Here is a 12,343-nt window from a genome sequence, read left to right as displayed (position 1 = left end):
ACACACACACACACACACACACACACACACACACACACACACACAAAATTAAATAATAATGACGTTGCTGAAATATATAAAAATTTAAATAAAGACATATTTGAAAATAATTTTGTTGGACTATTAAAATTATTATGCAGAACGCACAATTATAATGAGCAATGCTGCAAAAAGTTTTGACGTTCTAGTAATCAGTTTAAGGTTTTAAAAAATTTTGATGGTCTAACAAAATTATTTTCAGATCTTTTCTAGTAAACTTTTTAAATACAATAATTTAAGTAAAACTGTTCTTTCCATGTATAATACATATACATAATATAGTGGCTTAATAAATAGATAAATATATATATATATACATATATATATATATGTGTGTGTGTGTATGTGTGTGTGTATGTATAGTGTTTCGATGGAACAAACTTCAGGAAATGATTTCACAAAAAAACTTTTTGCTAAAGAATTTGTGTCGTCCGATATATTCATAAGGAACTACGCGTTGGGTCGCACGTGACACCTGACAATACTAGTTCAATCCTTTGATCTTACTTTTGCAAAAAGAAGAGAAAGGAAGCAAAACTATTGTTAGACATTCACGCATAATACTGCCGTATAATCAATTATGTATTTCACAGCCAGTCCGAACAAGCTCCTTCATAAAAATACGTCAGAGGACATAAGATTCCTTAACAAAAATTAATTCTTTTGATGACTTACCATCCCCTAAAGCTTTATATTCCACGGGTCCTAAAACAACCTGTAGGATATATGTGTATACATATAATGTATGTGTATATGTATAAAGGCGAAAAATGGCGAAAGATTATTAAGAACATAACAAACGATCTAGGTCCATCAGATGTCGACCGTTGCCGTTAGCTGCATAATTACTCGTCCTATAATTAAACGGGTTCAGTATGTTACGTCACCAACGGAAAGTTGGTCACTACGAGGTAACAGTACAACGTTGTCCCCGATGCTCTACTTCGGAAGTCGCCCGTCGAACGCTTAGTTAGAAAAGTTGCAGGCTCAGTCGTTATTCCTATTCAAGCGCGCACCGATCGGCTTTGTCTCTTATCGAAAACGATGCGCATGTAAATGAGAACTAGTAGTTGATAACACATCATCGGTATCGACAAGGGCGAAATAAAACTGTCTCGGATCCCTAGTCTAAATTCGTATTTGGGACCGGTTACTAGCAGAAGGCAATCGTACGCAATAAAGTGGCATGAAATGCGACTGCGCGCAACGAAACATGCAGATTCGCACGACAGAGCTTGCGGTCAGCGAACGAGGAAATTACAACGACGACGTAGTTATCGGCAAAGGACAGCCCCGGGCTGTGTGCGATCATTTCTATGGAAAGTGATATGTCCGGCGAGCCCTCGTTCTCGGTACATCCCTATAGCCATAAGTCGAACCGGTCTATTGTACGCGGAAGTTCAATCTCTCCCCCTGTTATTCTCACGCACCACAAATCATAGTTGCTGAATTTCAACTATCATCACTGGACGTTATACATATACATCGTTATTACATATCGTCCCATCAATGTTGCCAAATATTTGATCAGTTACAATTATTAAAGAGATGAGTTCAGGAACGAGAGGAGATGACTTTTGGCGACTCCAAAGTAATCGATCCGGTTTTAGGATATAAATTCTCGGATATAAATCCTCTTTATTATACTCCGCTATATTTCAGTACAGCGGAATCGAATGAAAAGAATTATAATTTTTTTCTTAATAGAATAAATCAAATTTTGGAAAAGACTCAAATAAATTTCATTTCGTCCGCTCGTGCCTTTAATTGTGATCGACAAAAAACTCACCATGGTCGAGCTATCTCAACGATCGTAAACGTGCGTTTGAATTCAGAGTAGACTGCGTCTTTTTTTACGGCTTTTTACGAAGCGTGAAATTCCTGCGACGTGACGCACGCAACAACTGCCACCAACGGTTTGTCGCTTTTCGCCTTACTTACGAGACGCGTCGATAAGGCTTCATGGCTTGGTAAGCTCATTAAAAGATTTCACGACAGTGTCGAGGATTCTTCAAAGCTCGCACGGCGTTCCTGAGTATCTAGTAAATTCAATACTGCGTAATTCAAGCGTTATATGCTCATGTACAATATCGTACAATCTTAAAGAGTAACTTTATACATTATATTTTGTCACGTATATTTGGCGATTACGAAAAAAATAGCTGTAGAAAATTAAGTATGATTCAATTACAATATTACATTCGATATTCACGATCAGTTAAATATTATGACTTTAATGGTAAAATAATCCTGAATCTAAAAATGATTTCTTTATCTCCTATCCAATAATTAATAATACAGCTCGTGATTATTCTTAATAATCGTGATTATTCTTAATAACATTAATTAAAGCAAATAAGCCTAACTCGAGCATAAACAAAGTATTAATGTATTTCAGTACATGATATTAATAGTACAAGTTTTGACTTAACTCATCACAATCTTCTTCAGCCGCATTCTCTAAGAATATATGTTTATATAACTATAAATAAATTGTCATTTACACTTTTATATCTTGACAAATGTAGCGTCTTTTTGCTACATTTATTATTATTATCAACACATTGTGTTTATTGAACAATTACAATGAACATATGTTAATTATTGTATTCGATCAGAATTGCGAGCTTATAATAATTATCTGTCTTATATTAAACGGGATTAAATATTATTGAAAACTATAAACCTGTCCGTCGTGACATTATTGTACACTTGCAATTGTCAAATTGAATCATAAGAAGGACAAAACAATGTTAAGTCGAAACTTGTACCGCTATTAATTTCATGTACTGAAATACATTAATATTTTGTTTATGCTCGAGTTAAGCCTATATATTTTAATTATTGTGTATCACCTACCTGCTATTCTTCTAGTTACTTAAATATTAATAATCTAAATGTATAGTATTATATATGGATACATACGTGATGAGGCAGAATTACAACAAAATGAGATACTTATTGAATATTGAAATATAGAAATGCAAAAAAAATTCACAAAAACTGCACAATATTGTAGATTCAAAATCTAATCCATTCAATCATTTTTTCTATATAACAATCAAGTTTGTTATTTCCTAATTTTTCTTTAACTCCCCCTCATCGTCTCTATGTTCATAGCATAGAGATAGTAATAGCACAATTTTAGCTTAAACGATTATATTACGATCAAATACACAATTTGGTAATTACTATCCATAAACGGCTTAATAAATCACCGATCAGATGAAATCGACGTTATCTTCCAATCGATTAGATCACACGCAACATTTCCCGCGTAGTACTTTATGAAGGAGCTCAATTAATCACGTGAGCTGTCAAAAATTTTGAATAGAAGAAATACGTGGTTCCTAAAACTTACTACTTAGAAAACATGTATAAATAGCGTGACGTCGGCTAAAATCTGAACGGACGCATCACCGATCAAATACACTTTCTTCTCATGATACTGAGTCACTAGATATTAGCGTAAATGTAATTTCCTGTCGAAAGAATATCGGAAAGAGATTTGTCTCAAGATGTATTGCGACAACAAATGCCTAAGCTTATGCAAAAATAAAGAAGATATAAGTAACAAATCAAAGGACTCTTTCTATACAAACCAAATGACAATAAGTAACGGGCAAAGTAAGAGTCAACACGTTTCTTTGAAATTAACAAAAGAATATATTTCAATTAACAAAGTCGAAATTAACAACTTATTGTCATTTGGTTAAAGAAGATATAAGATACGCACGCATCATTGAAAGAATTTATTGAAATATTCGGAGATATTATTATAAAGAGGAAAAACTATTTCTTCATTTAAATATATATATATATATATAAATTTCAATTTTAATTATAACAAAAATTATTAAACGTAATTAATTAAGCGCAAATTTATGCAAGTGCATTGTATTAAAACAAATATAAATTATAAATATTAAAAATCATATAAGGTTATTATGAAATATTTATAGATATAAATTTATTTCGAGATTCCTTAAAATAAAATTAAAGATAAAACAGATTTGAATTTTTCCGCGACCGGAATAAGAACTATTTCCACGAAGCTTTCGTTTCCACCGAAGCCCCCGGGGACTTGCTTATTCCTGACGGAGAGATTGACTTGTAACTCTGTTACCCAGGACTTCATTTTGTTGATAATATCAACGGATCATATAATCATTTTCGATCGACAGCAGTGGACGATACGGCACTTGATACAATTTTCTCGAAAAATATTTGCGCTGTCATATAATCTGCGCTATACAAAATCTTAAACGATCTCTCTATATAATTATTTTAAAAAATTAAAAATCTTACACTGAATGCTTTTATTGTAAAATGTAAATTAGAAAATATACACAGTTTTGAATGAATTTAAATCATCATAAAGAAAGAATTTCGCATTATATTTAAAATTCTTCCTATAAATGCTATATAAACAATCTAATATTTTGTTTCTCACTTTTTAAAACTCTATTTCAAGAACACAAAATAAACTGCAATTAGTAATGCTATTTACCAATATAATAGGCGCAGAACTTGATGCAGAATTAGTATCGCGCTGCAAATTATTTTACTAACGTTATCCATTAATATTATTTTCTTTTTGACATTTTCTTATTATATTTATATTTTAAGAAAATATTTTACATAGTTTTTCTATAATAAAATGAAATAAACTGTTATTCCACTAGTGAAGAATCCCCCAGGGGTTCTTGGAACAAAAAACGCGCCGTTGCAGATCACAATGCCAATTTCTCGGATTACTCGTAAATACGTAGCGCGACGAAAAAAAAAGGAACGCGCTGAACTCGACGAAAAAGAACTTTGTCAAAGTAAGTGCAGCGTGACTGTTGGTATTACATTTCTTTCTGGCTCGACCAAGATTCCAAGAGGTGTTGGACTATTTTTACGTCCCCTCCGGCTGCTACGCGCTCTCTCTTGCTTATGGCAAGGAAAATTCTCGATTGGAATGAGAAGCTTCCCTAATGGTCAAGGAGCATCGTGAATCGGTCGTTTTGCTGAGGAATTTCCAGGTCACTTCGAGTAAGTAACATGTCTCACACCGTCTCAATAGTGCAGAATCTCTCGGGAATACTATACCGCGAACGCTATACTCGATGTAACTAGACCAGCCTGAACTCAGAATACTCGGTTTAAATGCATCTTATCCTTTCTATGGTTAAACCTAATACTACTAGGATTTCTGGAGCTTCTAACCGTCATTGAACACATCAGTATGATTAATGATACTTTAGATGAGTAATAATTACAACGTTATATCGCACTGAGCATTTTCACTATTATTGAAATTACTATTAAATATTTAATTAATTATATTAAATTATAAGTACACTAAAAAAAAAAAATTGGTTGCTACAACAATTTAGATAGTAAAATATTTGTTTCAGTGTATAAATTATTATTGCTATGATTGTTGCGATCACAATGCGATCACAACAAGAAACAAATAAATAACAATAAAATAAATAAATAAATAAAACAATTAAAATAAACAAAAATAATAATTTTGTAAAAATACTTTAACTAAATAAATTAAAATAACAGAACTACGTTTTATTGAGGATTTTATTTCAGCAAACAGCGTAATCAACTGTATCACATTATGCTAAAGTGTTTCCTTTTCTGCTATCGTGGTGAAAAATATTTTCAACTTTCCATGATCACGCAATTATATCGGCTGTTTGGTTACATATAAAAACGTTTATCATTAATTATAATGCATTTGCTATTAGATCATTTTAATGCTGACTTCACACAATCAATAATACTGCTCAGTAATATTGAATCATTAATACTGACAGTACGCATTTTTACAACCTTACACGATCAATATTATTGACAATATTTCAGTTCAGTTTTATGTACATTATGGATCTTATAGCAATAATATCAGTATCAATAAATAGTGTAAAGTTAGCATGGAATTTTATTAATTTTTAAAAATAATAATTGTTTCGGTAACACTTTCCATTGTTCTACTATTCTTTCCAAAATAACAAAATATTCTACATTTTTAATATCAAAAAATCAAAAATAAAGAAATGTTTAACTTCACGTTCCAGCATGGCATAACTTCCTCTAAAGAATCAGATGCCATCGAATATTATGCCATCTGTCAAGAGTTTCCCGTTTCTTTTAAGCTATATTGATTTAGTACATTTTTTCTTAGAGTACAATCTACATCAATCCATCGATATCAACCACTATCAATAATATCAATATTTGTTAGTAAATGACAAATTATTGAATTATTATATTATTGAACGTATGTAAGATCCCTATTAATAATGCAAAAAAGTAGGGCTTTACAATCGCCCATTGTAAGTAAATTGCCCTTCCGCGCATAAATATAAATGAACAGAACATGCTAAAGTCTACACAGAATCAGTCGTTCGGCGCGATATGCAAACCCTTTCACAGCTCTCGAAATATCAAACAATTTCGTTAGGAATTCTCGTAGTTGAATTTAATTATTGTTACAATTTATCGTTCGGCATATTTAGAATTCTTACGTCTCGAAAAGCATATGAATTATTCAATTTAAATCCGGCTTTCTGCTAATCTAAATAATTTGTAGGTAATTTCTCAGAAATAATCGAGAAAATTATTGTATGATCTCTTTACTATGTTGCACGAATTTTTTTAGCCAACTTCATGTTTCGTATTTTATCATATTTTGATATAATTTTTATTAAAAAATTTATTATTCAAGATATATCACATATAAGTTTATACTATATTAATGATTCCAAGTTAATCTCGATTTAACACAGCTGCAAATTTAAATGAAGAATAATAAAAGAAGAAGACGGAGAGATATTTAAAACGAAATCGAAGGTCAAAATAACAATCTAGGGAGGAGTCTACGGAGGTGTTTATGGCAGCTTTCATTATAGTCTTAAAAGCTTCCCTTCTTATTCGCTCAGAGCATCGCCGGTAGCTTCGTTAGAATTCTTCGTAATTACGTTCCGTCATTGGCGCAAACTTTATCGCTGCTTCTATGAAAGTCTTGTGCCAATGTAAGTGTTTAAACAGTCACGAGCTTTTCGTTTTAATCGACATTAAAGAGAATAGAATGATAAAACTCGGCAAATAATATGCAATCATTGAATAAAACAAATGACGTAACTATTTGATACAAGTAAATGTATGCTGTATCTCTCTCTATTTAATAGCATTATTAATTATCATAATCTGTTTTTTTAGATAAACAATATATAAATACGTAAAACATAAATAATGCTAATATATTATTCTTAAAACTTTTAGTATATTTATCAAATTACATTTGATTAATATCTATAAATAAAAATTAATTCTAATAAAATTAGACGAAAAATTAATACATATTTATAGGAATCCACCAGGTAAGAAATTGAATTAATACGGATTATTTCGTTACAATGAGATAAAATCATTTTAAGCTATTTAGTCAGCAACTTTTAATGTGGCGATATGTTTACGACATTTATTTTGTAAGTCATGCTTTATCTTCATCTATCGACAATTAGTCGATTCGCAGGTGGTAGCACAAATATCGGAATTTGATCTTCGTCAAAGGATTAAAATGTTTTAGTAGACAATTTAAATAGAAATATGACAATAAAGATATACGTACAGATTGTGAATTCCTGTATTACTATTGTATTTTAAAGATATAATATGAACCTAATCTTGTTAGAATATATTGCACTTGTTAATGAATTCTTTCATTTTACGTTTCAAAATCTAAATAAATCCTTTCATAGAAAAATCGAATTTTTCCATTCTTTAAAAGAAAAAGTTTCACGCTGAACTTTCAGATGTAATTATCAATTGCAAATTATTCTGGATTTATATATATTCTTGATTGCAAAAAAAATAGTTTATTTGATGAAAAGATATCTGTTTTTCATGCTAGGGAAGCAAATAAGAAAGTGATTCAAGAGGAAAATCGTGGTGATGCATTAATAAACTGATTTTACAGAATGTATATTGATGAATAGCATTTGATATGAAGTTTTACAAAACATTTTCAATTTATTTGCTCACAAAATCATTAAAGCAAGAAAACGGGGATAAATTTTACACATTATTGCCTCTTTCAGTTTTAAGATAAAAATTTGTGCGCATGTAATATTCCTATATGTATTTTAAATTCTACAAAAAGAACGAAAATGTGAACGGAAAGAAAAATTGTCTTTGATATTAAATATTCTTTTTACCCATCGGCATACTTATTCATTTTTAATATTTTTTTATACGAAACCTTGAATTGTAATATTGTATACGTTAATAATCGTAGGATGCATTGGTAGTAATAATATTTAATATTCAAGTATTTTTACAGTACTAGGATCACCATAAGTTGTAAACATAAAAAATATTTATATCATACCGACACGAAAATCATATTCACGAAATTTGCATTCATGATGCTCAACATCTCGTACACAATACGTGAGCTGCATAAAAAATTGTACAAATCATACTATCCTCGTTACGCAAAATTATTAATTACATTTCGCTTTTTATGAAGTTTTATATATCTCAGGAAAATTGTCATATTAATTTTTATCTAAATCGTTATTTATATCGCAATCAACAAAATCTAAGCTTTACGGTTATTTTGTTTAAGGATATAAGGTAGATTACATTTATATAATTTAGTGGATATACTTTAGTAGAATGAATCTGATAAAAAGATCCATCACTATATTTTTCGAAAACTTATAGATATAGGGAGAAGATATTTATTATCAAAATTGAAGATATTATCAAAATTGTAGAATAAGTAAGGGGATATACTTTGATGACTTCGAAAGATATTTTTATTTTTTATTACCAATAAAAATTTTTTTTCAATGAGAAGAAATATTTTTTATTCTTTTAAAAATTATAATATTCAATGAGTATTCACACACACAATATTTTTATATTTGAGTATTTTTTTCGAAAATTTAATTATTTTAGGGATATAAATTAAAAGAAGTGATAAACTATAAGTTTGGAACAAATTGTTTTATTTTTTATTATTTAATAAATGTTTACATTGTTGATCTAAACATGTCTAATCTTCGTGGAAAGTTTCTAACTTTTGAATATATATATATATATATATATATATATATATATATATATATTGCATATAAAAGATAAGAATTACAATCCATTCAATTAAATCGTAATGTACAAAGCATTATTCAATCATGGCATATAAATTATTCCTATTTGTCGCAAACAAATTGTGTAAGACTCCGCTGGAGATTCAAAATTCAGCGCAAACTGTTAATCAATCAAGTCCAGACGGTTAGGTAGAATATTCTGTTTGCAGGACGAGCCGATACCCCGCCAATACGTCACGGTTCGCTTAAAGCACACGTTCAATTATTCATGAAATTGTCGGCGGACGTCACACTTCGTACGTCCCGAGATCATGTTCCATTCGGAGATCGTGCGTGAGTCCAACTGATGCTCGAGAACTGTCAAGACTTCAGTGAGAGACTTTACGAGCGAAATATCTCGAGCGATTTTATATGAATTTTCACACATACACAGAGAGAGAGAGAGAGAGAGAGAGAGAGAGAGAGAGAGAGAGAGAGAGAGACAGATAGACAGAAAAAAGAATCTAGTAAATTTAATTTCTGTTGATGAACAAATTCTTTCGCACTGGAAAAGAGCTCTTTCACTGAAATTTCACTAGTAAACTTCAATTTTTTAATGAATAGTAGGTACATGTTAAAAATGTACATTGTACATGTGCCTAAAGTTTGGCTACCAGATTTAATTATGATTATATCGACATTTTTAAGGTTTAAATCTTTACCTTATCTTTGAATCAATGCTTCTTTGAAAAAAGAAAGTGCGAAAAATAAAATCTATTAGACAATTGAAAAGCAACAGGGAATAAGAGATTTTAATTGATCAGAAACTGTATATACTAGATATCGATACACGGTTTTTAATAAAGTTGAAATCTATTATTCTTTGTTCATATTACCTGTGCTTTTCAATTGCATCTCAGGTTTAATGAAAGAAAATTATTTAACAGCCAAACATCTTCTGCATCTCCTCCCCCCCCCTTCCCCTCCTCCCTCACTCTCTCGCTTATCTCGTGTTGCAGACTCGTATTTCACGCGCGCACGAACGCAACTAATTAGAAACGCATTATTACCATCTCCGCCTTACGGGGGAGTAATTAATTAAGCCGCCTCGACAGAAGACTGGCCGTAAGAATTCTACGACCGTTACAAAACTGCCGTTAATAAATCTAGGCTAATTAGTTAGAGGCAAAGGCGAGTTACGTGTGCCAACGTGTTTTATGCATTGTTCGAGCCAAGTTTACAAAGTACGACATATATATATCGTAGTCGTTGTCGTTGTCGTCTCGAGGTGAGAATATCAACTTATTCCTGGTTTTTTTGATCGCGCTCGGCAAGAAATCGATTAACACATTTTCATAAATTTGTACTGGTATATTTTTTAAATAATTGCTTTCGTTTATCTCATATCACCTTGATACGATATCGTTTATATTTTTCTTTAGAAACATAATCTAAATTGCTCGAACTGATAAAAAAATTATCAAGTTTTTAAAATAATTATTATCGAATATCTGGCACGATATTAGCACTATCAACTTCGATTATCTAACATAATTGCAATATAGAAAATTATTACAGAAGAGTATTATTTACAAATAAACAGCACACATACACTCACACACGCACACACAAATGTTTTTTGTTTATAATAAATATAGATAAATAAAGGATAACTGTTATCATTAATAAATAAAATATGTTAAGTAGTGATAAAAAAATAAAATCTAAAATCTACGAACAAGAAATACGCGTTTTAATGTTAATGATTCATTCTATCGATTCGTATTACATACTTTACAAATGCAAAATAATTTACTGAATAACAAAGTATCAGTTAATATTACTATGGAAAAAGTAATAAATGCAGGTGAATCGTTTGTCTAATTCTCGAGAATTACGGAGGGATCGACAACCCATGTACATCTCGAGAGTTGATTGCCGATACGCATCTATTACGTCTTAATTAAGGTGAATCGCGAGTGAGAAGTTCTGATCTAAGCAATTAAGACAGATTTAGTGCAAACTAAAGTAAGATTCAATCATTAGACGTTACAGTGCGAAAAAACCAAAGTATTAGAAATTTTAACTGCCAACTTGTCAAGAGTTATAAAGTTTACTTAATATTACAACGTCTAATGTACTACTACGTCCATTTTTCATTGTGCCTAATCGGCAACTATTTAGGCCAGATTTTACAGCCGGGAGTTGATTAATTAAATTATAAATATCAGTCGCCCGTCTCTGAGATCATTTATCGCTCTAAAAGTGACGATTTAATCAAATTTACAATTTTATTAAATTATTCGGCATTTACTTGAAATGTCGAAAGGTCGATATATTTAATTAATTCTTTTAAGCAGCGGTATCGCTATTAATTTTATTAATGACAGTCCTAGCTGCTGAAAAGATCGATATAATTAATCGCATTTAACTAAATACAATCTGGATAAATATTTTAACGCGCGAACACGATCGCGATTGCGATCGATTGTCCACGTGGCTCGATTCTCGCCACCATGCGCTCGCTGGATGGTTGGCGAAATGCTGAGGAATGATCAGAATCGGGCGGGGGCGCAACAGTTGCGTGGGTGGATGCGCGTCTGATGAAGGAGTGGAGCGGGAGGGGGAGGGGTGGTTACGGGGTGGACCGGAAGAGGGATGAGAAGCACACGTAGAAGGGGGTTGAAACCCGGCGCCCGACGTGACGTACCTCAGTATTCATCTAGCATTCACGTTGCGAGCAACCCTAGCTACGTGACCGCGAGAGATTATATATCCGCCGAGAAAAATCTCGCGAAGAGATTGATTAACGCGGGATCGCGATTGGCTGTCGGTCGAGACCGGCTTCGTTTGAAACTCGGGAAGGTTGATTTTTGTCACCTCGAGCTTTTATCCCCTCGTCGCGTTTACTTCGATTCGCGCATAGTTTTCACTAAAAAAGAAAAAATTATCGCTTGTCAAATTGCGATCAGTGGTGATCGGTGATGAAGTATCGAAAATGCAGATAATAATCTCTGATTCAGTGCGTCGAAGTATTTCAACGTTGCGTGAGCGTAGCGATTCTGCCTAGAAGTTCGATACCACGTGGAGCTCCGTCAAACTCGTGGTTTGAATCTACGAGTAAATTATATAATAGACAAGTTTTAACTTTGTCGCATATTCATCGATCAAAAATTTCATGAAACTTTTGATAATAGAATGATTGA

At 31.8% G+C, this 12,343-nt stretch overlaps 2 protein-coding genes across 2 annotated transcripts in view; one reads left to right on the top strand and one right to left on the bottom strand.

The window, feature by feature from the left end:
- The window catches only part of LOC108752896, a 4,593-nt gene extending 2,651 nt beyond the window's left edge, over window positions 1-1,942 (bottom strand). Inside the window, exon 1 of the mRNA XM_018494077.1 lies at window positions 1,829-1,942. The gene's annotated coding sequence lies outside the window, so the exon portion shown is untranslated. The remainder of the gene's footprint in view (window positions 1-1,828) is intronic.
- LOC108752897 overlaps window positions 1-12,343 on the top strand; it is a 97,921-nt gene that overhangs the window by 13,277 nt on the left and 72,301 nt on the right. The window lies entirely within an intron of this gene.

This window comes from Trachymyrmex septentrionalis, unplaced genomic scaffold (assembly GCF_001594115.1).
Source record: "Trachymyrmex septentrionalis isolate Tsep2-gDNA-1 unplaced genomic scaffold, Tsep1.0 scaffold62, whole genome shotgun sequence".
NCBI classification, from domain to species: Eukaryota; Metazoa; Arthropoda; class Insecta; order Hymenoptera; family Formicidae; genus Trachymyrmex; species Trachymyrmex septentrionalis.
This window is presented reverse-complemented; position numbering and strand designations above follow the sequence as displayed.